The sequence below is a fragment of the Dendrobates tinctorius genome, unplaced genomic scaffold, assembly GCF_039654945.1.
Source record: "Dendrobates tinctorius isolate UK_male_01 unplaced genomic scaffold, ASM3965494v1 ptg000019l, whole genome shotgun sequence".
Lineage (NCBI taxonomy): Eukaryota > Metazoa > Chordata > Amphibia > Anura > Dendrobatidae > Dendrobates > Dendrobates tinctorius.
In genome coordinates, this window is record NW_027361687.1 from 79,651,266 (window position 1) to 79,675,585 (window position 24,320).

The 24,320-nt window shown below is 46.8% G+C and overlaps 1 long non-coding RNA gene across 1 annotated transcript in view; it reads right to left on the bottom strand.

Annotated features, from left to right (window-relative positions):
• Positions 1–12,968: 12,968 nt before the first annotated feature.
• Positions 12,969–24,320, bottom strand: part of LOC141083079 (uncharacterized) — a 64,710-nt gene continuing 53,358 nt past the window's right edge. The window contains exon 5 of the long non-coding RNA XR_012230646.1: positions 12,969–13,071. This is a non-coding gene — a long non-coding RNA (uncharacterized lncRNA). The remainder of the gene's footprint in view (positions 13,072–24,320) is intronic.

Consider the following 24,320-nt stretch of genomic DNA (forward strand, 5'->3'; position numbering starts at 1 on the left):
TCAAAATACGCTTACCAAATCAATTCAACAGTCATAGATTCAGAAGGGGTAGAAATACCTCTTTTTTACTTTGGTTTGAGATTTTGACCACCAGTTCAAACACACTGGACATCTCCTCCCATCAGACCGCTTAAGAACACTCATGTACAGTATGGGTTTACTACTTCCATGTTTACAGCCACTTATAAATTGTGGAATGTTGGGGAAGGAGAAGGCGGAGGAGCAGCCTGTGGTTGATGCTGACTACTTTGAGCAACATCGCCCTGTGTGGGTGCATACTGTTGCCCATGCTGTTGGTACTGACCTTCCTCCTGTGCTTGTTGGGGGTAGTGGCCATAGTAATACTGCTGAGGGGCATCTTGTTGTGGCAGGTAGGCCCGTGTCTCATACCCACCAATATAGCCATGTCGTCCCCAACCAGGTTGGGACCAGCCTCCAACACTGGGTGGGAAAAAGTGGCCATATTGGTGGGGTTGGCTAGAGCCAGAAATCTGTTGCTGCTGTTGGGAAGGTTGGGTAGGGGGAGGAAGGGGGTGAGGTGTAGGCCCACGTATTAGAGGATGTTCAGACCCTGCTTGAGCAAGCATCTGTGTGGGTGGTCTCATGCGCATTAGATTTCTGGGGGAAAGCTGCCACCTCTCCAGATATTCGAAAAGCTCATATGGGGTATTGGGGGGGGGGGTGCTTGCATCAAGCAGGATCTGAAAACATCCCCTAATACGGAGCCTGACCTCACGGGAAAGGGCATGGAGATAATGGGTCAGGCTACGCGAGTAGGCCTCCTCCCCATCATCTGTAGTGACTCGAGATAAATAATTTAGGACCCCTGTGTCCACATTGGTCCTGCTCTCTTGAACAGCGACCTGGCGCCTTCTTCGGCCTCGCTGGGATGTAACAGCAGCCTGTGGGGAGCCCCTGATCTGGGCAGTTGGGCTGCTGCTCAAGTTGCCCTGCTCTTCCAGGATGGGTGATGGGGCAGCAGCAGACAGTCCTGGTGGTGTGGTTTGTTGGGCAGCCAATGGGTTCTCCTGTGATGACTAATCTTCACCCATGCTTCTTGTAGGGGTAGAAGATGGGCCAGCCACCTCATCCCCTACAGGATCAATTATGGGCTCTGTCTCTGAGCCCGTTCCTCGATCCGTAAGGTTGGATTGAGTTCTGTTATGAAATAGAACAGAGGCAAAAATACATCAATATTTTTGGCCCTGTAAAGTATCGGTGTAATGTGGTGTGAGGTATGTACTTACGGTCTCAGATCCAGAATTGGGGCGAGGAAGGAGAGGCAGTCATAATACACATATTTGCGTTTCACGTAGACCGCATCCCCACTCCTGGACCGCTGCTGACGTTCCCGGCGGTATTGGTCCCGGATGCTTCGCCAGCGTTTCATCACATCTTCCACTGCAATGTGACAGGAAATATTATCAATTTCACATATTTGATCGGTCACATTTGCACCCAGTAGTCTATGCATGTGGCCTTCTGGGGTGTGCTTTGTAGCCAGGCTGGCATATCTAATTGGCCCATCCAGGCCAGATACACAGGGTCAGAATAGTTTATGTATCAAGTAACTACACTTAATTACTTGGTTGGCTAAGAGGAAGAGGAGCTTGTGGCCAGGGCAAAATTATGGCAGTGTGCAACTGTGTCAAATCAAAATCTACCCGCCTCATGAGGCAAAAAGGAGAAGGACAGGAAGGTGAGGGGGGCAGAATCTGTAATCATTTTTGTTTGTGAGGTATATTAAATAATTTTTGGGCCTTGTACTTACTCAGTTTCTGCTGCTCCTCACGTGGCCGATCACCAAAGTCATGGAACATCTGGCGACATATGCATCTCCATGACGCCTCCTTTCTTGCGCGGTTGGCATAATTGGCATCCCTTTGGTCCCAAAGTTCTGGCCGCTCCTGCACTAATACTATAAGCATCTCCACATTAAGGAAATATGGCGCCATGACGCTGCTTTACTCCGTGGAGGCGTACTTCCTGGATGTCTGGAGCGCTTTTTGAGCTCATTTGCATGTCTAGGCTTCCTGATGATGGATTGGCCCATTTCCTGTCAGCAGCCAAAAAGACCTGCGTATTTCTCGCAAGTCACACGTGTGGTCAGTGTGTAATCCGTATTTTTTGCGCACCCAAAGACTTGCATTGGCGTATTACGGGCGTAGTACGCTGACAATCGCAGCATGCTGTGATTGGCATGGACCGTAGAATACGGACGAGAAATATACGGCTGTTGGGATCAAACCCATAGAGAATCATTTGTCCGTGTGTAATGCGTGCTTTTAGCGCCTCTCACTCGTCCGTATTCCTCGCTAGTGTGACCCCGGCCTTTAACCCCTTCACCCCCAAGGGTGGTTTGCACGTTCATAACCGGGCCAATTTTTACAATTCTGACCACTGTACATTTATGAGGTCATAACTCTGGAACGCTTCCATGGATCCCGGTGATTCTGACATTGTTTTCTCGTGACATATTGTACTTCATGTTAGTGGTAAAATTTCATTCAAATAACTTGCGTTTATTTGTGAGAAAAACGGAAATTTGGCGAAAATTTTGAAAATTTCCCAATTTTCCAACTTTGAATTTTTATGCCCGTAAATCAGAGATACGGCACACAAAAAACTTGATAACTAACATTTCCCACATGTTTACTTTACATCAGCACAATTTTGGAACCAAAATTTTTTTTCTGTTAGGAAGTTATAAGGGTTAAAAGTTGACCAGCGATTTCTCATTTTTACAACACCATTTTATTTTTAGGACCACATCTCATTTGAAGCCACTTTGAGGGGTCTATATGATAGAAAATACCCAAAAGTGACACCATTCTAAAAACTGCACCCCTTAAGGTGCTCAAAACCACATTCAAGAAGTTTATTAACCCTTTAGGTGCGTCACAGGAATTTTTTTGAATATTTTAAAAAAAAATGAACATCTAATTTTTTTTCATAAAAAAAATACTTCAGGTTCAATTTTTTTTATTTTACCAAGGGTAACAGGAGAAATTGGACTGCAAAAGTTATTGTGCAATTTGTCCTGAGTACGCCGATACCTGATATGTGGGGGGAATGACTGTTTCGGCGCATGGCAGAGCTCAGAATGGAAGGAGCGCCGTTTGACTTTTTCAATGCAAAATTGGCTGGAATTCAGATTGGACGCAATGTCACGTTTGGAGAGTCCCTGATGTACCTAATCAGTGGAAACCCCCTACAAGTGACCCCATTTTGGAAACTAGACCCCCCAAGGAACTTATCTAGATATGTGGTGAGAACTTTGAACCCACAAGGGCTTTACAGAAGTTTATAATGTACAGCGGTACAATTAAAAAATATTTTGTGGAATATTTTTTCCACAAAAATGATCTTTTCACCCCAATTTTTATTTTCCCAAGGGTAACAGGACCCTAAAAGTTATTGTGCAATTTGTCCTGAATACGCTGATACCCCACATGTGGGGGTAAACCACTATTAGGGCGCATGGCAGAGCTCGGAAGGGAAGCAGCGCCATTTGACGTTTTTGGCTGGAATTGATATCGGACACCATGTCGCGTTTGGAAAACTCCTGATGTACCAAAACAGTGGAAACCCCCCACAAATGACACCATTTTGGAAACTAGACCCCCTAAGGAATTTATCTAGCTGTGTGGTGAGCACTTTGAACCCCCCAGTGCTTCACAGAAGTTTATAACGCCCGGGCGTGAAAATAAAAAATTCGTATTTTTTCCACAAACATGATCAATTAGTCCCCAATTTTTTCATTTTCCCAAGGGTAACAGGAGAAATTGGACCCCAAAAGTTGTTGTCCAATTTGTCCTGAGTACGCTGACACCCCATATGTGGGAGAAAACTACTGTATGGACACACGTCGGGGCTCGGAAGGGAAGCAGTGACGTTTTGGAATGCAGACTTTGATGGAATGGTCTGCGGGTGTCATGTGCGTTTGGAGAGCCCCTGATGTACCTAAACTATTGAAACTCCCCACAAGTGACCCCATTTTGGACACTAGACCCCCCCGCGGAACTTATCTAGATGTGTGGTGAGCACTTTGAACCCCCAAGTGCTTTACAGAAGTTTATAACACTCGGACGTGAAAATAAAAAAATAATTTTTTTCCACAAAAATGATATTTTTGCCCCCAATTTTTTATTTTCCTAAGGGTAACAGGAGAAATTGGACCCAAAAAATTGTTTTGCAATTTGTCCTGAGTAGGCTGATACCCTACATGTGGGGATAAAACACTGTTTCAGCGCATGGCAGAGCTTGGCAGGGAAGGAGCACCATTTGACTTTTTCAACTCAGAATTGGCTGGAATTGAGATCAGACGCCATGTTGCATTTGGAGAGCCCCTGATGTGCCCAAACAGTGGAAACCCCCAATTCTAACTCCAACCCGAACCCCAACACACCCCTAACCCTAATCTCAACCCTAGCCCTAACCCTAGCCCTAACCCTAACTAATGGAAAAATGGAAATAAATACATTTTTTTTATTTTATTATTTTTCCCTAACTAAGGGGGTGATAACGGGGGGTTTGATTAACTATTTATGGCGATTTTTATGTTTGGCAGCTGTCGCACGCTAAAAGACGCTTTTTATTGTAAAAATAGTTTTTGCATCACCACATATTGAGAGCTATAATTTTTCCGTATTTTGACACACCGAGTCATGTGAGGTCTTATTTTTTGCGGGACGAGTTGACGTTTTTATTGGTACCATTTTCGGGCACGTGACATTTTTTGATCGCTTTTTATTCCGATTTTTGGGACGCAGAATGAACAAAAACCAGCGTTTCATGAATTTCTTTTTGGGGGGTGCGTTTACACCGTTCCGCGTGCGGTAAAATTGATAAAGCGGTTTTATTCTTCAGGTCAGTACAGTTACAGCGATACCTCATTTAGGTCGTTTTTTTATGTTTTGTCGGTTTTATGCAGTGAAAACTATTTTATATAAAAAAAAATTATTTTTGCATCGCTTTATTCTGCGAGCTATAACTTTTTTATTTTTTCGCTGATGATGCTGTATGGCGGCTCGTTTTTTGCGGGACAAGATGACGTTTTCAGCGGTACCATGGATATTTATATGCGTCTTTTTGATCGCGCGTTATTACACTTTTTGTTTGGCGGTATGATAATAAATCATTATTTTTTGCTTCGTTTTTTATTTTTATTTTTTAAGGGGTTCGCTAAAGGGGTTAACTAATGGGACAGTTTTATAGGGCGGGTCGTTGCGGACGCGGTGATACCTAATATGTGTACTTTTATTGTTTTTGCTTTTTTTATTTCCAAAAAATGGATTTATTGGGGGAATTTTTTTTTTTTTTCTAATTTATTTGGCGATTTTTTTTTTTTTTTTTTTTTAATTATTTTAACACTTTTTTTTTATTTTTTTTTTAACTTTATTAAATAGTCCCAGGTGGGACATCACTGTCCTGTGACAGATCGTTGATCTGTCACATCACAGATCACTGTGACAGATCAGCGATCTGTCACAGGCAGTGCAGAAGGCTTCCTCATGCCTGCGCTTTGCAGGCACTGAGGAAGCCAGCTTCCTGCAGGCCCCCGAAGGCCCCCGTCGCCATCTTGGATTCGGGGGCCTGCAGGAAAGGAGCCCCCCGCAGCAGCGCTGCACATTGCGCTGCCGTGGGGGGCTCAGGGAAGCACGGAGGGAGCCCCCTCCCTGCCGATGCTTCCCTTTAACCCCCGGTACACTGTGATCATGTTTGATCGCGGTGTGCAAGGGGTTAACGTGTCGGGGGTGGTCCGTGACCGCCCCTGACACATTGTGCCGGGTGTCAGCTGTGATAATCAGCTGACACCCGGCCGCGATCAGCGGCGCTCACCACGTGGGCGCCGCTGATCGCAGTAGACGTACTATCCCGTCCATGGGCATAGGGGCCCGGGTCCCATGGACGGGATAGTACGTCTGATGTCAGGAAGGGGTTAAAGGATCCCCGGGGGGATACCGGTAAAAATGCTCTGGTCTCCCATAGACTTACATTGTGCTCCTTGTTCTGTCCGAGTTCCTGAGAACTCCAATTTGCTCGACCCGAGCAACGAGCATTTTAGTGCTCGCCCATCACTAATTTTGACCCGTGTACCACTGACTTTTATCAAGCTAAAAATCGGATTGCAGTAAAAAAGACGACAATTTAGGACATTCCCGTCCACATTTAAATGAACTAATTTTGAATTGAATCCTTTAATTTCCATTGTATTTATCTATAAATGGATCCAAAAATGGAAATAAAAACTGGATATGTGAACGACGCCTTACTGTACAATGAACTGATACCAGAATGACAGCCGTATTTAGAGCTTACCGCTTATCTTTCTTTGATTCCTGTTCCCTGGATTTGAATTTACCCTCACCACTACTCCTTGGCGGACTTTTGTGCCTTCCTAAAATATATACCAAACAGATTAATATTCTCATTAACATACCAGATTTACACATCATCAGAGGAGCATTCTCCACCTCTCACAATTCAAGAAGCACAATCTATTACACACCATATGGACAAAACTATTGGGATACATACACATTACTCCCAGAGGGACATCCGTTTTTAAATCCAAGATCATTAACCCTTTGGTCCCAAAGCCTGTTTTTGCCTTCATAACCAGGCCAGATTTTACAATACTAATCACTGTCACTTTATGTGGTCATAAGTTTCAACGTATCCCAGTGATTGAGACTGTTTTTCGTGACACATTGTACGTCACAATAGTGGTAAAACTTGTTCGATGTAACTTTATATTAATAAATATAATGTTTATTTCTAAAAATATCTGAAATTTGGCGAAACTTTAGAAAATTTCACAATATTCAAACTTTTAATACCAGAGAGCTATGTCACACAAAATAGTTTATAAATAACATTTCCTACATGCCAAAATTTGCTGTGCGATTTTTCCAAAGTACGCAGGTACTCCATGTTTGTTGAAAAACGACTGCTTGGGCACTTGGTAGAGCTGGAAAGGGAATGAGTGCTATTTTGGCTGGTATAGGTTGCGGATACCACCATGTCACATTTGAGGAGCCACTGACATGCCAAAACAGCAGAAACCCCCACAGGTGATCCTTATATTGTAAACTTTTCCTCTCAAGCAATTCATCCAGGGGAGCGGTGAGCATTTTTATCCCTCAGCCGATTCACAAACTTGTATGCTATGTAGGCTATGTGCACACGTTGCGGAATTCCCGCGGAAATTTCAGCGAGAATTCCATTCTGCGGTAAAAACGCATTTTTAATTCCCGCGAATTTCCTGCGGAAAAACTACCGATTTGCAAGTGTAATCAGCATGCAGAATGCTAGCGTTTTCCAAGCAATCTGTAGAATCTCTTGGAAAACTGATTGACAGGTTGGTCACACTCGTCAAACAGTGTTTGACGAGTGTGACAAACTTTTTACTATTGAGGATGCCTATGCGGCATCAGCAGTAAAAAGATGCAATGATAAAAATAAAAAATCGTGTTTTTCTCACCTTCCGACGTCCCACGCAGCGTTCCCGATCATCGCGATGCTCCGGGCAGATCCCGCTCCCAGCGATGCCTTGTGACAATGACCAAAGGTCATTGTCGCAATGCATCACTGGAAATGGGAACTGTCGGGAACATCACTGAAGCCTGCTGACGCTGCGCGGGACATCGGAAGGTGAGAATATGACGATTTTTTTATTTTAATTCTATTTTTTACAGGGATATGGTACCCAGAGCCCGGAGGAGAATCTCCTCCACTCCGGAGTGTGGGTACCATCCGCAAAGTTCTGCTTACATTTCGCATGTTGGGCACAGCCACATGCGGAAAGTAAGCAGAACAATGCATTCCTGTGTGTGCGGATTTTCGGGATTTTCCCGCGATTCCGCACAAAGAATGAGCATGCTGTGTATTTTTCTGCGATGCAATTCCGCCGCAGAAAAATCTGCAGCATTAGCACAGCATGTGCGGAATGCCATAGGAATGCATGGGATGCTTTTTTTTTTTTTAGCGTTTTCGTGGCAAAATCGAGCATTTAAAACCGCAGCGAAAACGCGAAAAAAAAACCGCTACATGTGAACACAGCTTAAAATGGAGATGACTACATAAAATATTACTATTTTTTCCACTAAAATGTTGCTTTGACACCAAGTTTGCAATTTTCGCAAGGGGTAAAAGAAGAAAACAAACAGTACAATTTGTTATGCGATTTCTCCTGAGTACATCAATACCCCGTAAGTGATCAACAACTAATTTGACGCACAGTGCAAAGCTCAAAAGGGAAGGAGCGCCATAATACAGTGCAGATTTTGCTGCACCGGTTTGGCAGAGCCCCTGGGGTGCCAGAACACCAGAAACTCCTGTATCTGACCCCGTTTTGCAAACTACACCTCTCAATAAATTCATCTAGGGGTGCAGCCCTCTATATTTCCGTTAACAGATGACACATCTGAGTGGGGACTTCCTTTTTTGTGTGTTGAGTTGAAGCTTTCATTGGGAACATTTTACATAACGTTTGAGATCACATTTATCTGGTGCTCTACGTTGAGCATTTACTTTGGGGTTTCCAGCTAAATCTCAGAGTGACCACACTCCCCAAGGGATCCATTCACTATAATGAGGCAGCACAGTTACTCTAGACTCCGTCTGGCCTCTGTTCAGAGATGTCCTTCTTTTCAGAGGTGCACAAAATTGACACTTATGTACGACTAAAGATGGACACCGCCGGTTCACAGGTCAGACGCCGTCCACAGTGCCTCCGTCTGCTTCATTATAAGGAATCTTCCACTGTGGATTCTATCTGAATCACGTATTTCAGAAAGTTACACGGTAACCCCGGTGTAAGGGCTCAGCACAGAGCACAGGATAAATGGGAGGCGAGCCATGTGATGGCTTGTTTTTTGTGGGACAAATTGACGATTTATTGGTACCATTTTCGGGCACATTTCATTGCTTTCTATTCCGATTTTTGGGAGGCAGAATGAACAAACAACAGCGTTTTTTGGGTTATTTTTTCTTTTAGTGCCATTCAGCTTGTGGTAAAATTGATAAGAAGGCTTTATTCTTCAGGTCAGTATGATTAAAGCGATAGCCAATTTATATAGTTATTTAATGTTTTGCCGCTTTTTTGTAACTAAAACTTTTTTTTATAGAAAAAAAAATGTTTTGCATCGCTTTATTCTAACAGTTATAACTTTTTTCATTTTTCCACTGTTGGAGCTGTATGGTGGCTTGATTTTTTCAGGACAAGATTACGTTTTCATCGCTACTAGTTTTATTTCGATTTGACTTTTTGATTGCTTTTTTATTGTACTGTTTGTTTGGCGATATGATGAAAAGGCAAAGGTTTTTGCTACTTTTCTAGTTTTTTTTTACGGTGTGCAGTGAAAACTAGATAACTAGCATGACGGTTTAATAGGTCGGGTCATTCGGACTCGATGATACCAAATATCTACATACAACCAATAAATACATACGTATTTATTGGTTTCATAAATTTTTTCCTTCTTTTTAAATGTATTTTGGTACACATTTGTTATCCTCGCGTCCGGAACGTCCCGAACCAAACTGTCCCACTAGTTCAGGGGTCCCCAACCGCCGGTCCGCGGCCCAGCACCGGGCCGCTGCAGTGCCCTTGCCGGTCCGCGGACACAAGGGGAGCCAGGGGCAGTCAGTGGCGTAGCGGGGGCTGGGGCAGCGCGCAGCAGTTCTTAGCGGCGGCCAGGGAGCGATCCAAGCAGCTCCGCTGCCTGCAAGAGGGAATAGCAGGAGCGGAGCTGCAAGGACCCATCCAGCTTCCTGCCCGCCGCCCGCGCTTCCTGTCTCTGACTGACACAGAGAGGAGCGCGCTGCTGCTGTGTCAGAGCGAGGAAGCGCGGGCGGCGGGCAGGTGAGAGGTGGTGTCTGTGTGTATGTATAATGTGTGTGTGTACATGTCTGTCTGTCTGTCTGTGTGTGTATGTGTGTTGGTCTGTGTTTGTGTAGCCTGGCCCTGGAGGAGATGGGGACATGAGAAGGCCATGGGGGGAGTGATGGAGAGACGGCAGTGATGGAGTGAAGGCAATGATGGGGAGAGGGGAGTGATGGGGTGAAGGCAATGATGGCGAGACAGCAGTGATGGGGTGAAGGCAGTGATGGGGAGAAGGGAGTGATGGGGTGAAGGCAATGATGGGGAGAAGGGAGTGATGGGGTGAAGGCAATGATGGGGAGAGGGGAGTGATGGGGTGAAGGCAATGATGGGGAGAGGGGAGTGATGGGGTGAAGGCAATGATGGGGAGAAGGGAGTGATGGGGTGAAGGCAATGATGGGGAGAAGGGGGTGATGGAGCACTTATTCAAAACCTATGGTGAGTTGAGTCACATTATAAATGTTATTTAATTATAAGTATGCACTGCTACACTACAACCGCGTCCATAGCCCCGCCCCCTTATGACCAAAGCCCCGCCCCTGCCACACCTCCATCCCCACCCTGCCGGGCCATGGAAGAATGGTCTTGCTTGAAACCGGTCCCTGGTGCAAAAAAGGTTGGGGACCACTGCACTAGTTAACCCCTTTAGTCAACAATGTAAAAAAAGAAAAAAAATAGACGACCAGGCAAAAAAAACTATGCTTTATCATCATACCACTGAACAAAAAGTGCAATAAAAAGAGATCAAATAAGAAGAAATGTACATAAAAATGGTCCCGCAAAAAACAAGCTGCCATAAAGCTCCATCAGCAGAAAGATTAAAAAGTTATAGCTCTGAGGGCGTGGACTGGGCAGCTGCAGGGACAGACGTGAGTCGTTTGATCTCCATCGCCAAAGCCACAAAAAACTATTAAAAACAGGAGTTCTTGCAAGTAAAACCCCCTGAAACAACTTCCCACTGGAGCACTAAGGCTAGTTTCACACTAGCGTATTTTACATTCAGCGAACGGCGCCACTAAGCCCTGCCCGCCCCCTCCTCCTACTATCGCACACGGCTGCATGCGACCTGCGCACCCTATCTTTACCATAGGGTGTACAGACCGTGTGCTAGTAGGATTTTGGCGTGCGCTGCGCACTTTTGAAGGTGCGCTGAGCGCGCCAAAATGCAACATGGTGCGTTCGGCGCACCTTCAAAAGTGCGCAGCACACACCAAAATCCAACTAGCGCACGGTCTGCACACCCTATGCTAAAGATAGGGTGCGCAGATCGCATGCAGCCGTGTGCGATAGGAGATGACCGAAGGGGGCAGGCAGGGGGCGGGGCTTAGCGGCGCCGTGCGCTGCATGTAAAATACGCTAGTGTGAAACTGGCCTAAGGGAGGCAGAATGCAGTGGACCTACCAAGGTCGTGGAGCTCCTGAGACAGGGGGAACTCAGTCGATGTTGATGGAAGCATAGGGAGTAAGGGATCCTGCCCAGGCGTAGCAGAGACGAACTCCTCCGAAGGACCTGGTCGAGATAGATATGAAATAGATAAATAGATAAGTCAGATAGATAATAGACATATCTATAGATAGATATTGTGATGGTGTGATATGTTATGTGGATATCATTTTTTGTATATTCCTATTTTTAACAATTCCAGTTATTTTCATTGTGTTTTTCTTATCACATTGTAAGTCTATAGCCTCAATTTATCTGTCTCTTGATGACCCCGTGTGGTGCATTAATCCCTAAGGCCCTTTGTTCTCCTCTGAGAGGCCTGGAAACCGCCCCAACTGGTCTGACTACCCCTGGACAAGGAAGGGGGTGGAGAGAGAACAGGAGCTGGGCAAGTCAGTTCTGGTCTGGACAGGATCATGTAAGGCTGTGTGCACACGCTGCGGATTTTGCTGCGGACTCGCACCAGTTTTTGCTGCGGTGTACAGTACCATGATTCCCTATGGGAATCAAAAACCGCAGTGCAGACGGTGCGGAATTTTCCGCGCGGATTATCTGCGGTTTTCAATCCGCAAAAAGAATTGACATGTCAATTCTTCCTGCGGATTCCGCTGCGGTTTGCCATCTCCTCCATTGAGGAGATGAAAAACCGCAGGGCAAAACCGCAGAGCAATCCGCAGGTAAAACCGCAGGTCTTTTGACCTGCGGTTTCACCTGCGGATTTTACAAAATCCGCGCGGATGAATCCGCACCTAATCCGTAGCGTGTGCACACAGCCTAAAGCCTGCATTTCAGAGAGAAGGACCCATTTTTATCCTCTGGTGCTAGAGTTTTGGAATCTCGTTTCCCTGGACATTTTATCCTGTTACTGCACTGCATTCTTATTCTGGACTATCTTATCCTTTGTGTGGTGGACTGAATATGGACCTTTTCGTATTTTTGCCTGAATAAAGGTCTTGGAATTGTTCACTTTTCGCTTGCTCTGTTGATTGTGTGATACCAGAGAAGGACCCCGTGACAACTGGTGGCAGCGGTGGGATCAACAGAGCGTAACCCAATGGAGAACCACCCACAGGACTGGGTAGCTGCAGGGACAGACGTGAGTCGTTTGATCTCCATCCCCAAAGCCACAAAAAACTATTAAAAACAGGAGTTCTTGCAAGTAAAACCCCCTGAAACAACTTCCCACTGGAGCACTAAGGCTAGTTTCACACTAGCGTATTTTACATGCAGCGCACGGCGCCGCTAAGCCCTGCCCGCCCCCTCCTCCTACTATCGCACACGGCGGCATGCGACCTGCGCACCCTATCTTTACCATAGGGTGCGCAGACCGTGTGCTAGTAGGATTTTGGCGTGCGCTGCGCACTTTTGAAGGTGCGCCGAGCGCGCCAAAATGCAACATGGTGCGTTCGGTGCACCTTCAAAAGTGCGCAGCACACACCAAAATCCAACTAGCGCACGGTCTGCACACCATATGCTAAAGATAGGGTGCGCAGATCGCATGCAGCCGTGTGCGATAGTAGGAGGAGATGACCGGAGGGGGCAGGCAGGGGGCAGGGCTTAGCGGCGCCGTGCGCTGCATGTAAAATACGCTAGTGTGAAACTAGCCTAAGGGAGGCAGAATGCAGTAGACCTACCAAGGTCGTGGAGCTCCTGAGACAGGGGGAACTCAGTCGATGTTGATGGAAGCATAGGGAGTAAGGGATCCTGCCCAGGCGTAGCAGAGACGAACTCCTCCGAAGGACCTGGTCGAGATAGATATGAAATAGATAAATAGATAAGTCAGATAGATAATAGACATATCTATAGATAGATATTGTGATGGTGTGATATGTTATGTGGATATCATTTTTTGTATATTCCTATTTTTAACAATTCCAGTTATTTTCATTGTGTTTTTCTTATCACATTGTAAGTCTATAGCCTCAATTTATCTGTCTCTTGATGACCCCCTGTGGTGCATTAATCCCTAAGGCCCTTTGTTCTCCTCTGATAGGCCTGGAAACCGCCCCAACTGGTCTGACTACCCCTGGACAAGGAAGGGGGTGGAGAGAGAACAGGAGCTGGGCAAGTCAGTTCCGGTCTGGACAGGATCGTGTAAAGCCTGCATTTCAGAGAGAAGGACCCATTTTTATCCTCTGGTGCTAGAGTTTTGGAATCTCGTTTCCCTGGACATTTTATCCTGTTACTGGACTGCATTCTTATTCTGGACTATCTTATCCTTTGTGTGGTGGACTGAATATGGACCTTTTCGTATTTTTGCCTGAATAAAGGTCTTGGAATTGTTCACTCTTCGCTTGCTCTGTTGATTGTGTGATACCAGAGAAGGACCCCGTGACAACTGGTGGCAGTGGTGGGATCAACAGAGCGTAACCCAATGGAGAACCACCCACAGAGTGAGTACAGAAATTGGACTGTATGCAGTTTACAGGAGAGAGCCAGAAACCTGGGCCTGAATTACCAGGGACTGACTAAAGAGGCCTTAATCGATCTACTGGTGGGCGCTAGCCCGGCCACCTCCTCCCAGATGTCTGAAGGATGAGCACTGGAGACAGGGATCCCCTTCCAGAAAAGCCAGTGGTTGGTGTGGTACAAAGAAGAGATGGCGGTTCTGGGCCCCGGCGTCTCTCAGGAGTACAATGAGGAGGCTGCCCGCCGGGCACGGGGAGGCAGGAAGCAATGGAGCTTGAAAAAGGGAGTAACGCAATGTGGAGTGTAACCCCAACAATCCGGGAGCCTGTACGGATCACCCGGACAGAGTTTAAGCCATGTGATGAGGCTTCCGGAGATGTGGAGGGGTTCTTCAAAGACTTTGAGCAGCATTGTGCTGTGATGGAGGTGCCCCACTCTAGCTGGATGCGTTTGTTAGTGGGGCTCCTGAACGGAAGCATGGCGGAGGCTTACCGAACCATTGATGCACTGCAGAATCGGGATTATAACATTGTAAAGCGGACTATCCTGGATAACCATGCTATCACCCCAGACTCATATAGGGCCAAGTTCTGAGACCTCCCATGCACCACGGGGGGATCGTTTAGGATGTATGCACATAAGATGTCCGAGGCATGTCGGAGATGGCTGGAAGCAGAAAACGCCTTTTAAGGCGTTCCTTATAGAACAATTTCTTGCCAAGTGCCCTGCAGAGGTACGGGAATGGGTCCGGCAGCGCACGCCATGTACCGTGGATAGAGCTGTAGCCCAGGCCGATGAAGCCCTTACTATCCGGCCGCAATGGAGGAGGCTTCTGGACAATGAACCACGGCCTGCTCCCGCGCCCCGTCCCCCTCCAATTATATCTGCCCTTCCACCTAGTCGCAAGCCGATGACAATCACGCCTCACAATCCTAGGCCCCAACAGTTCGGACCACGACCTGGGGGTATCACAGAGAGGAGGTGTTATGGGTGTGGGCAACCTGGACATTTGCAGTCTGGCTGTCCCTCCAGGAGTCGGAGGGAGCCCCACCTCGTCCAGTGCATCTTGTACACTCCACCACACCTAAGAGCTACCACCACCCCCACCAGAGTGGACCACCGACCACGGCACCATAGATACCTCTCCAGGAGTGTACGGACTCCGGCCTCTGTCCTTTAGCTACTCAGAGCAACGGCAACGCCACCTGCAGGATGTCTTTATTGATGGATACAAAGTGTCAGGATTTAGAGACATGGGGGCATTCTTGACTATCGCTGACCCCCGTATGGTTCGACCCGAGGCAATTTACCATGGTCTGGGAATTCCCATTGTCCTGGCGGGGGGTGCCCGCAAATATATACAGCGAGCTTCTGTGCGTTTGGATTATGGTTGTGGAGAAAAACTGTGTTGGATTGGTTATGGGAGGACTTCCTGCAGATATCCTCCTTGGGAACGACATTGGGGAGTTACAGTGCCAATTTGTGGGAGCAGTCACCCGACTACAGGCTCTTCAAGCACTACGTCATCCGGACCCCACCGAGGAGCAACCTGTTGTGAGTTCATTTTCCCCTTCATCACTGAGGCCCGAGGAACTCCCTCTTCTGGTAAGGAGAGGTAGTGAGTCTGATTATCAGACACCTGAGATTAATGATGATGACTGGCTGAGTGGAGTCACAGACTGGATATAAGGCTGCATACGCCCATTCTCCCTGCGGGTGATTTCTCTGTGGTATCCTTGGAGTCCAGTCTGAATTCCTGCTCTGCTAAAGCTAAGTTTTCTTCCTTGCTTTTTGCATTTGTGCCTTGCTTTGTTTTTTCTGGATTTCAGCCATTCCCTGCTGGGGTGAGCTGAACTCCTTAGCTCTGTCTCCTGAAAATACCAGAGTGCTGATTTAGTTTTGAAGCTTAGTTGCTTCAGGGTCTTTTTCCATTTCAGCTTGCTGGCCTATGTTTTTGATAGGGTTTTTTGCCGATTGCAGACAGCAGCTTTCCTTTCCTTTCCTGTTTAGATTAGATTGGGCCCCAACGTTTGCTCAGCCTATCTTTCTATCTGTGTCAGTGTTTTTTTATCTTGCTTCACCGTCATTATATGTTGGGGGCTGCCTTTTACTTTGGGGTCTGCTCTGGGGCAGTTTAGATTTCCCTTTATATCTTTAACTATATATATAACTATATATATAACTATATATAGTTCTCCGGCTGTGTTCGAGGGGTCTAGGGCACCGTAGGTACCCCCCACGGCTACTGCTAGTTGTGTTGATAGGTTCAGGGGTCTGCAATCGGATAGTTGCCAGCTCCTCTGGTTTTCTGGACGTAGCTTCTATTTTTGTGTCTGCCTCCTACGGTCACTCAATCATAACAGAATCACCCGCCTGACCACAGATCCTAGGGTACTCAATAGCAGGAAAGAATTGCAAAAAAAAAAAGTGTGTATATTTTTTCCTCTCTATCTCTAAGGCCGTAGGGGGAATTTTTTTTTTCTCTCAATGGAGATAAAGCAATTGTCTAATCGTGTGGAGCAGCTCGCTGCGGAAGTGCGGGGAATTTCCGCCTACCTTGCTCATTCACATGCTGCTGAACCAAAGATTCCTACACCTGATGTATTTTGTGGTGATCGGTCTAAATTTTTGAATTTCAAAAATAATTGTAAATTATTTTTTGCCTTGAAGCCTAACTCATCAGGGAGCTCCGCGCAGCAGGTTAAAATTGTCATCTCTTTGCTGCGTGGCGATCCCCAGGATTGGGCATTTTCTTTGAAACCAGATGATCCTATTCTGACTAATGTGAACGCATTTTTTCAAGCCTTGGGCTTGTTGTATGACGAACCTAATGCCATTGATCAGGCTGAAAAGACCCTGCTGGCATTGAATCAGGGTCGAGATTCTGCAGAATTGTACTGTCAAAAATTCCGAAAGTGGGCGGTACTTACTACTTGGAATGATAATGCCTTGGCTGCTCTCTTTCGGAAGGGTTTATCAGAAGCCGTAAAAGATACTATGGTGGGATTTCCTGTTCCCTCTGGTCTTGACGATTCTATGTCATTAGCCATTCAGGTTGATCGGCGTTTGCGCGAACGCAAAACTGCACGAGAGGTGTTGCCTCCTGTTGAACAAATGACTGAACCTATGCAATGTGATTTCTCCAGAGAGCAGCGTCAGGAGTTCAGAAGGCGTAATAAGTTGTGCTTTTTCTGTGGAGATGCCTCGCATATTATTTCTGTCTGTCCTAAACGAGAGAAACGCTTTGCACACACATTTTCTGTTGGTGGTGTTCAACCTAAGTTTCTTCTGGCTATTACTCTGATCTGCTCCCTGTCCACATTTTCCGCCAAGGCATTTGTGGATTCGGAAGCAGCTCTAAACCTAATGGACTTGGATTTTGCTAAACGTTGTGGATTTCCTATGACACCTCTGCGGACGCCTATCCCTTTGAGGGGGATTGATGCTACTCCTTTGGCTAAAGATAAACCTCAGTTTTGGACCCAGGTGGTGATGCCGGTCGCCCCAGACCATCAGGAAAATTGCAGATTTTTGGTGTTGCATAATCTGCATGATACCATTGTTCTGGGGTTTCCCTGGTTACAAATCCATAATCCAGTTTTGGATTGGAAATCTTTGTCTGTGGTGAGTTGGGGTTGTCGGTGTGCCCTTAGTGATGCTCCTGTTTTCACCACCTCTCCCCAGTCACATGATGTTCCTGACTATTTGGCTGACTTTTATGATGTATTTAGTGAGAATGAGTCTGCGTCTTTGCCTCCTCATAGGAGTTATGACTGTGCAATTGAGCTGAACCCGGGGTGTAAATTCCCCAAGGGTCGGCTTTTCAATTTATCTGTACCCGAGCACGAGGCTATGCGATCCTATATTAAGGAGGCATTGGAGAAGGGTCATATTAGACCATCCTCTTCACCCTTAGGTGCTGGGGTTTTTTTTGTAGCCAAAAAGGATGGATCATTAAGACCTTGTATTGATTATCGTGCCCTCAACAAGATTACAGTTAAATATCAGTATCCGTTACCCCTGATTTCGGATCTATTCTCTAGAGTTAAAGGTGCTTGCTGGTTTACCAAGCTTGACCTCAGGGGGGCGTATAATCTTATTCGCATTAAGCATGGCGATGAATGGAAGACAGCGTTTAATACTCCGGAGGGACATTTTGAGTACCTGGTGATGCCTTTTGGGCTCACTAATGCCCCTTATGTCTTCCAGTGCTTCATGAACGATATTTTCCGAGATTTTGTGGATAAATTTTTGATTATCTATCTGGATGATATTCTGATCTTCTCCAAGGATTGGGATTCTCATGTGGAACATGTTCGGACTGTGTTCCGGATCTTGAGGGAGAATTCCCTGTATGTCAAGGGATCTAAATGCCTTTTTGGGGTACAGAGGATTTCATTTTTGGGATTTATTTTGTCTCCGTCAACTATTGAAATGGATCCAGTCAAGGTACAGGCCATTTATGATTGGGTTCAGCCCACTACTTTGAAGGCCCTCCAGAAGTTTTTGGGTTTTGCTAATTTTTATCGGAAATTTATAGCAAAATTTTCTTGTATTGCCAAGCCATTGACTGATTTGACTAAGAAGGGTGCTGATGTGTTAAATTGGTCTCCGGAGGCTGTTTCTTCCTTTCAGGAGTTGAAGCGAAGATTCACCTCCGCCCCGGTTTTGCGGCAACCTGATGTCTCACTTCCGTTCCAGGTAGAGGTGGATGCTTCTGAGATTGGTGCAGGAGCTGTTTTGTCCCAAAAGGATCCTGTAACATCTAAAATGAATCCCTGCGCTTTCTTTTCCCGAAAGTTCTCTCCATCTGAACGTAACTACGACGTGGGGAATCGGGAACTGTTGGCCATGAAATGGGCATTTGAGGAGTGGAGACATTGGTTGGAGGGAGCAAAGCATCAAGTCGTGGTCCTCACCGACCACAAGAATTTGATTTATCTAGAGTCGGCTAAGTGCTTGAACCCTAGACAGGCTAGGTGGGCCTTGTTTTTTTACACGTTTTGATTTTGTGGTTTATTTTCTTCCTGGAACTAAGAATGTCAAGGCTGACGCACTCTCTAGGAGTTTCTTTGCTGATTCTCCTGTGGTGACCAAACCTGCTACCATCTTAGGCGAAGGGGTAGTTCTTTCTGCCATCTCGCCCGATTTGAGACGTGCTCTGGAAGAATTCCAGAGAGACAAGCCTGAGCGTTGTCCCAGTGGAAAGTTGTATGTTCCTGACCAGTGGAAGAAGAGTGATGTCTGAAGTTCATTGCTCTGCTTTGGCTGGTCATCCAGGTATTTTTGGTACTAGAGATCTTGTGAGTCGGTCTTTTTGGTGGCCCTCCTTGTCTCGTGATGTCAGGAATTTTGTGCAGTCCTGTGGGACGTGCTCCCGGTCTAAATCATGCTCCCGCTCTAGTGGGTTGTTGATGCCTTTGCCTGTCCCCAAGAGGCCATGGACCCATATTTCAATGGATTTCATCTCCGATATGCCTGTCTCTCAAAGGATGACTGTTATTTGGGTGATTTGTGATAGGTTCTCTAAGATGGTTCATCTTGTACCACTCCCTAAGTTGCCGTCTTCCTCTGAGTTGGTGCCCCAGTTTTTGCAACAGGTGGTTCGCTTGCACGGGATTCCTGAGAACATTGTGTCTGACAGAGGAGTTCAGTTTGTGTCTAGATTTTGGAGAACTTTCTGTTCCAAGCTGGGAATTCAGTTGTCCTTCTCCTCTGCCTTTCACCCTCAGACCAATGGGCAGACAGAGAACAAACCAGACCTTGGAGTCATATTTGAGATGTTTTATTTCCGCTGATCAGGATGATTGGGTTTCATTTTTACCCTTGGCCGAATTTGCTTTAAATAACAGAGCTAGTTCTGCCACTTTGATGTCACCTTTTTTTTGTAACTTCGGGTTTCATCCTCGATTTTCTTCAGGGCAGGTGGAGCCGTCTGCCTGCCCAGGGGTTGACACTGTGGTGGAGAGAATGCACCAGATCTGGGACCAAGTGGTGTATAAGTTATCTCTCTCCCAGGAAAAGGCCCAGCGGTTTTCCAACCGACATAGGACCATTGGTCCCCAGTTTAAGGTTGGTGATTTGGTGTGGTTATCATCAAAAAATATTGCTATGAAGGTGGCTTCTCCTAAGTTTAAGCCTAGATTTATTGGACCTTACAAGATTTTGGAGATTATTAATCCGATCTCTTTTCGTTTGGCTCTTCCTGTCACATTTAAAATCCATAATGTGTTTCATAAGTCCTTGTTGAAGAGATTTGTTGAACCTGTTGTTCTGGGAGTGGCACCTCCAGACCCTGTATTGGTTGAAGGTAACATTGAATATGAGGTAGAGAAAGTACTGGATTCTCGTCTGGCTAGACGGAGACTCCAGTATTTGGTTAAGTGGAAGGGTTATGGTCAGGAGGATAATTCCTGGGTCTCTGCCTCTGATGTTCATGCTAAAAGACTGGTGCGTGCCTTTCATCAGGCACACCCTGATCGCCCTGGTGGCGTGGTTGAGGGTTCGGTGACCCCTCCTCAAGGGGGAGGTACTCTTGTGAGTTCATTTTCCCCTTCATCACTGAGGCCCGAGGAACTCCCTCTTCTGGTAAGGAGAGGTAGTGAGTCTGATTATCAGACACCTGAGATTAATGATGATGACTGGCTGAGTGGAGTCACAGACTGGATATAAGGCTGCATACGCCCATTCTCCCTGCGGGTGATTTCTCTGTGGTATCCTTGGAGTCCAGTCTGAATTCCTGCTCTGCTAAAGCTAAGTTTTCTTCCTTGCTTTTTGCATTTGTGCCTTGCTTTGTTTTTTCTGGATTTCAGCCATTCCCTGCTGGGGTGAGCTGAACTCCTTAGCTCTGTCTCCTGAAAATACCAGAGTGCTGATTTAGTTTTGAAGCTTAGTTGCTTCAGGGTCTTTTTCCATTTCAGCTTGCTGGCCTATGTTTTTGATAGGGCTTTTTGCCGATTGCAGACAGCAGCTTTCCTTTCCTGTTTAGATTAGATTGGGCCCCAACGTTTGCTCAGCCTATCTTTCTATCTGTGTCAGTGTTTTTTCATCTTGCTTCACCGTCATTATATGTTGGGGGCTGCCTTTTACTTTGGGGTCTGCTCTGGGGCAGTTTAGATTTCCCTTTCTAACTTTAGGCTATATAGTTCTCCGGCTGTGTTCGAGGGGTCTAGGGCACCGTAGGTACCCCCCACGGCTACTGCTAGTTGTGTTGATAGGTTCAGGGGTCTGCAATCGGATAGTTGCCAGCTGCTCTGGTTTTCTGGACGTAGCTTCTATTTTTGTGTCTGCCTCCTACGGTCACTCAATCATAACAGCAACCACCACGAACCGCATCAGAGTCGGTAAGCGATACGGTCGCTGCTACTACATTGGGAGAGTCTTGGGACAGAGAGGAGTTTAGGAGAGAAATATAGGTTGACACTACCTTAGCAGCCCTTAGGCGAAAGGCAGAAACTGGGCACTTGGGAGATAATGGGGATGGCTTCACTTGAGAAAATGGACTGTATTATCGTGTAACAATGGGCAGTGACCAGGGCAACCCTGACGCAACAACCAGGCAACTCATTGTCCCTCAGAAGTACAGGGCACAGCTACTTCAACTGGCCCATGACATCCCCTTGGCTGGGCATCAAGGGAGAAAAAGGACTGAAAAGAGACTCCCCCAAAGTTTTTACTGGCCGGGCGTCTCGCAGTCGGTAGCCCATTATTGCCGCACCTGCGATGTGTACCAGCGAATGCGGCATCTAGGAGCTCGACATAAGGTACTCCTGCAATCCCTGCCCATAACTGAGGAACCATTTCAACGTGTAGCCGTCGACATCATAGGTCCTCTGGCCCACCCCAGCAGGTCGGGGAAAAAATATATCCTGACCGTGGTGGACTATGCCACTAGGTATCCTGAAGCTGTGGCCCTGTTCAGTATTACAGCAGTAAAGGTAGATGAGGCCCTTGTTACCATCTTTACCCGGGTAGGGTTTCCTAGTGAAATATTGTCGGATCAAGGCACTCAGTTCATGTCAGATCTGGTCCAGTCCCTATGGTATACCTGTGGTGTTCGAGCCATTCGCACCACCCCATACCACCCGCAGACCAACGGACTATGTGAACGCTTTAATGGAACCCTAAAAAATATGCTGAGGGCTTTTGTTGACGTTGAAAAAGACTGGGAAAAGTACCTGCTACATCTTCTCTTCGCCTATCGGGAGGTTCCCCAAGAGTCCACAGGGTTCTCTCCCTTCGAACTACTGTTTAGCCGGAAGGTCCGGGGGCACTCACTCTTCTGAAAGAACATTTGGAGGGAGACATCTCAGATACCGGAATGCCCATCGTTCCCTATGTTCTAGAGCTCAGAGACCGTCTCGCCCAGCTAGCTACCTTCGCTAAAGAACATCAGCGAATGGCCCAGTCCAGACAAAAAACCTGGTATGACCGTAATGCCAGGAACCGGGAGTTTATGGAAGGACAGCAAGTGCTCATGATTACTGCTTCCCCTGCCAACAAGCTTCAAGCAGTGTGGGAAGGCCCTTATCAGGTTGTCAAGAAAATTAATGACACTAGCTATGTTATTGCCCTGGACTCTAGTGGTCGACGACAGAAAACCGTCCACATTAACATGCTGAAAGACTACCATGACCGATCTCTGCCTGTTCTAGCTGTCTGCCACCCCCCTAGTGATACCGCCGACGACGAGTATCTCCCAGATCTCCTCCAGGTTGCCCAAGCGGGAGGATCACTGGAACAAGTGCCCCTGGGCTTCCATTTATCGGATATACAAAAGGACGATATTGTCGCCGTACTAAGGCCAAGGGCTGATGCTTTCTCCTCAAAGCCGGGGAAGACTACTCTCACCAGTCACCATGTGGAAAGCCCCGGACAGCGCCCCATCCAGCAGGCTGCCTACCGGGTTCCAGAGGGTGTTCAAGGCATGATAAAGAACGAACTGGAGGAGATGAAACAACTGGGAGTTATTCAGCCAACTCACAGTTCTTGGGCCTCTCCTGTCGTCCTGGTCCCCAAGAAGGATAGTACAACATGATTCTTCGTTGATTACAGACGACTAAATGATGCCACCAAGAGTGATGCTTATCCCATGCCCAGGATTGATGATCTATTGGATCGTCTGGCCAGTGCCCAATTTGTGACCACGTTAGACTTGAGCAAGGGGTACTGGCAGATACCCCTAACGGAGGACGCTAGGGAGCGCTCAGCCTTCATTACTCCATTTGGGCTTTGAGTTCCTGGGAATGCCCTTTGGGATGAAAACTGCCCCCGCTACTTTCAAGAGACTGGTGGATCGACTGTTACAACAATGTCAGGACTTTGCCTGTGATTACTTAGACGACATTGCCATTTTTAGCACAACCTGGGAGGAACATCTTAAACACTTGGGCATAGTGCTGGACTGTATCCTTACTGCAGGACTGACCATTCGCCCTGATAAGTGCCAAATAGGGATGGCTGAGGTGCATTACCTCGGGCATAGAGTAGGGGGTGGGACACTAAGGCCTGAGCCTGCCAAGGTGGAAGCCATTAGCAACTGGTGTAGACCCCAGACTAAAAAGCAGGTACTTGCATTTTTAGGAACTGCTGGTTACTATCGCAAATTTGTTTCTAACTTCAGCACCTTGGCCAAGCCCCTAACCGACCTGGCCCGCAAGAACATGCCTAGGAATGTGACGTGGACGACGGCATGCGAGGATGCCTTTTCAGCGTTGAAGATTGCCCTCGTCACTGCTCCTGTCTTGGCTGCCCTGGATTATAAACGCAGGTTCCTCGTGCAGACAGATGCATCCACCTTTGAGATTGGGGCAGTACTTAGCCAAGTGAACGCCGCCGGAGAAGAACATCCTGTTGCTTTTGCCAGTCGGAAACTACTGGATCGGGAAGTTGCCAATGCCACTATTGAAAAGGAGTGCCTTGCCATCGTATGGGCGCTAAAAAAATTGCAGCCCTACTTGTACGGCAGAGACTTTACAATTGTTACAGACCACAACCCCCTCACATGGCTGAATCGCGTATCAGGGGACAATGGAAGATTGCTGCGGTGGAGCTTGTCCTTACAACCCTACAGCTTCTCCATCCAATACAAGCGGGGAAGCCAACACCAGAACGCCGATGGACTGTCTCGACAAGAAGAACCATAGGCTCCCCAGGCCGACCTACCCCTGCCACTGTACAAGGAACTATAAATAACTGAGCAATGTGGACTAAAGTGAGCAGGCCAGAGGTCTGTGTAGACTTCATGGCGTGCTCACTTATTATGGGGGGGAGAGGTTGTGATGGTGTGATATGTTATGTGGATATCATTTTTTGTATATTCCTATTCTTAACAATTCCAGTTATTTTCATAGTGTTTTTCTTATTACATTGTAAGTCTACAGCCTCACTGTATCTGTCTCTTGATGACCCCCTGTGGTGCATTAATCCCTAAGGTCCTTTGTTCTCCTCTGGGAGGCCTGGAAACCGCCCCAACTGGTCTGACTACCCCTGGACAAGGAAGGGGGTGGAGAGAGAACAGGAGCTGGGCAAGTCAGTTCCGGTCTGGACAGGATCGTGTAAAGCCTGCATTTCAGAGAGAAGG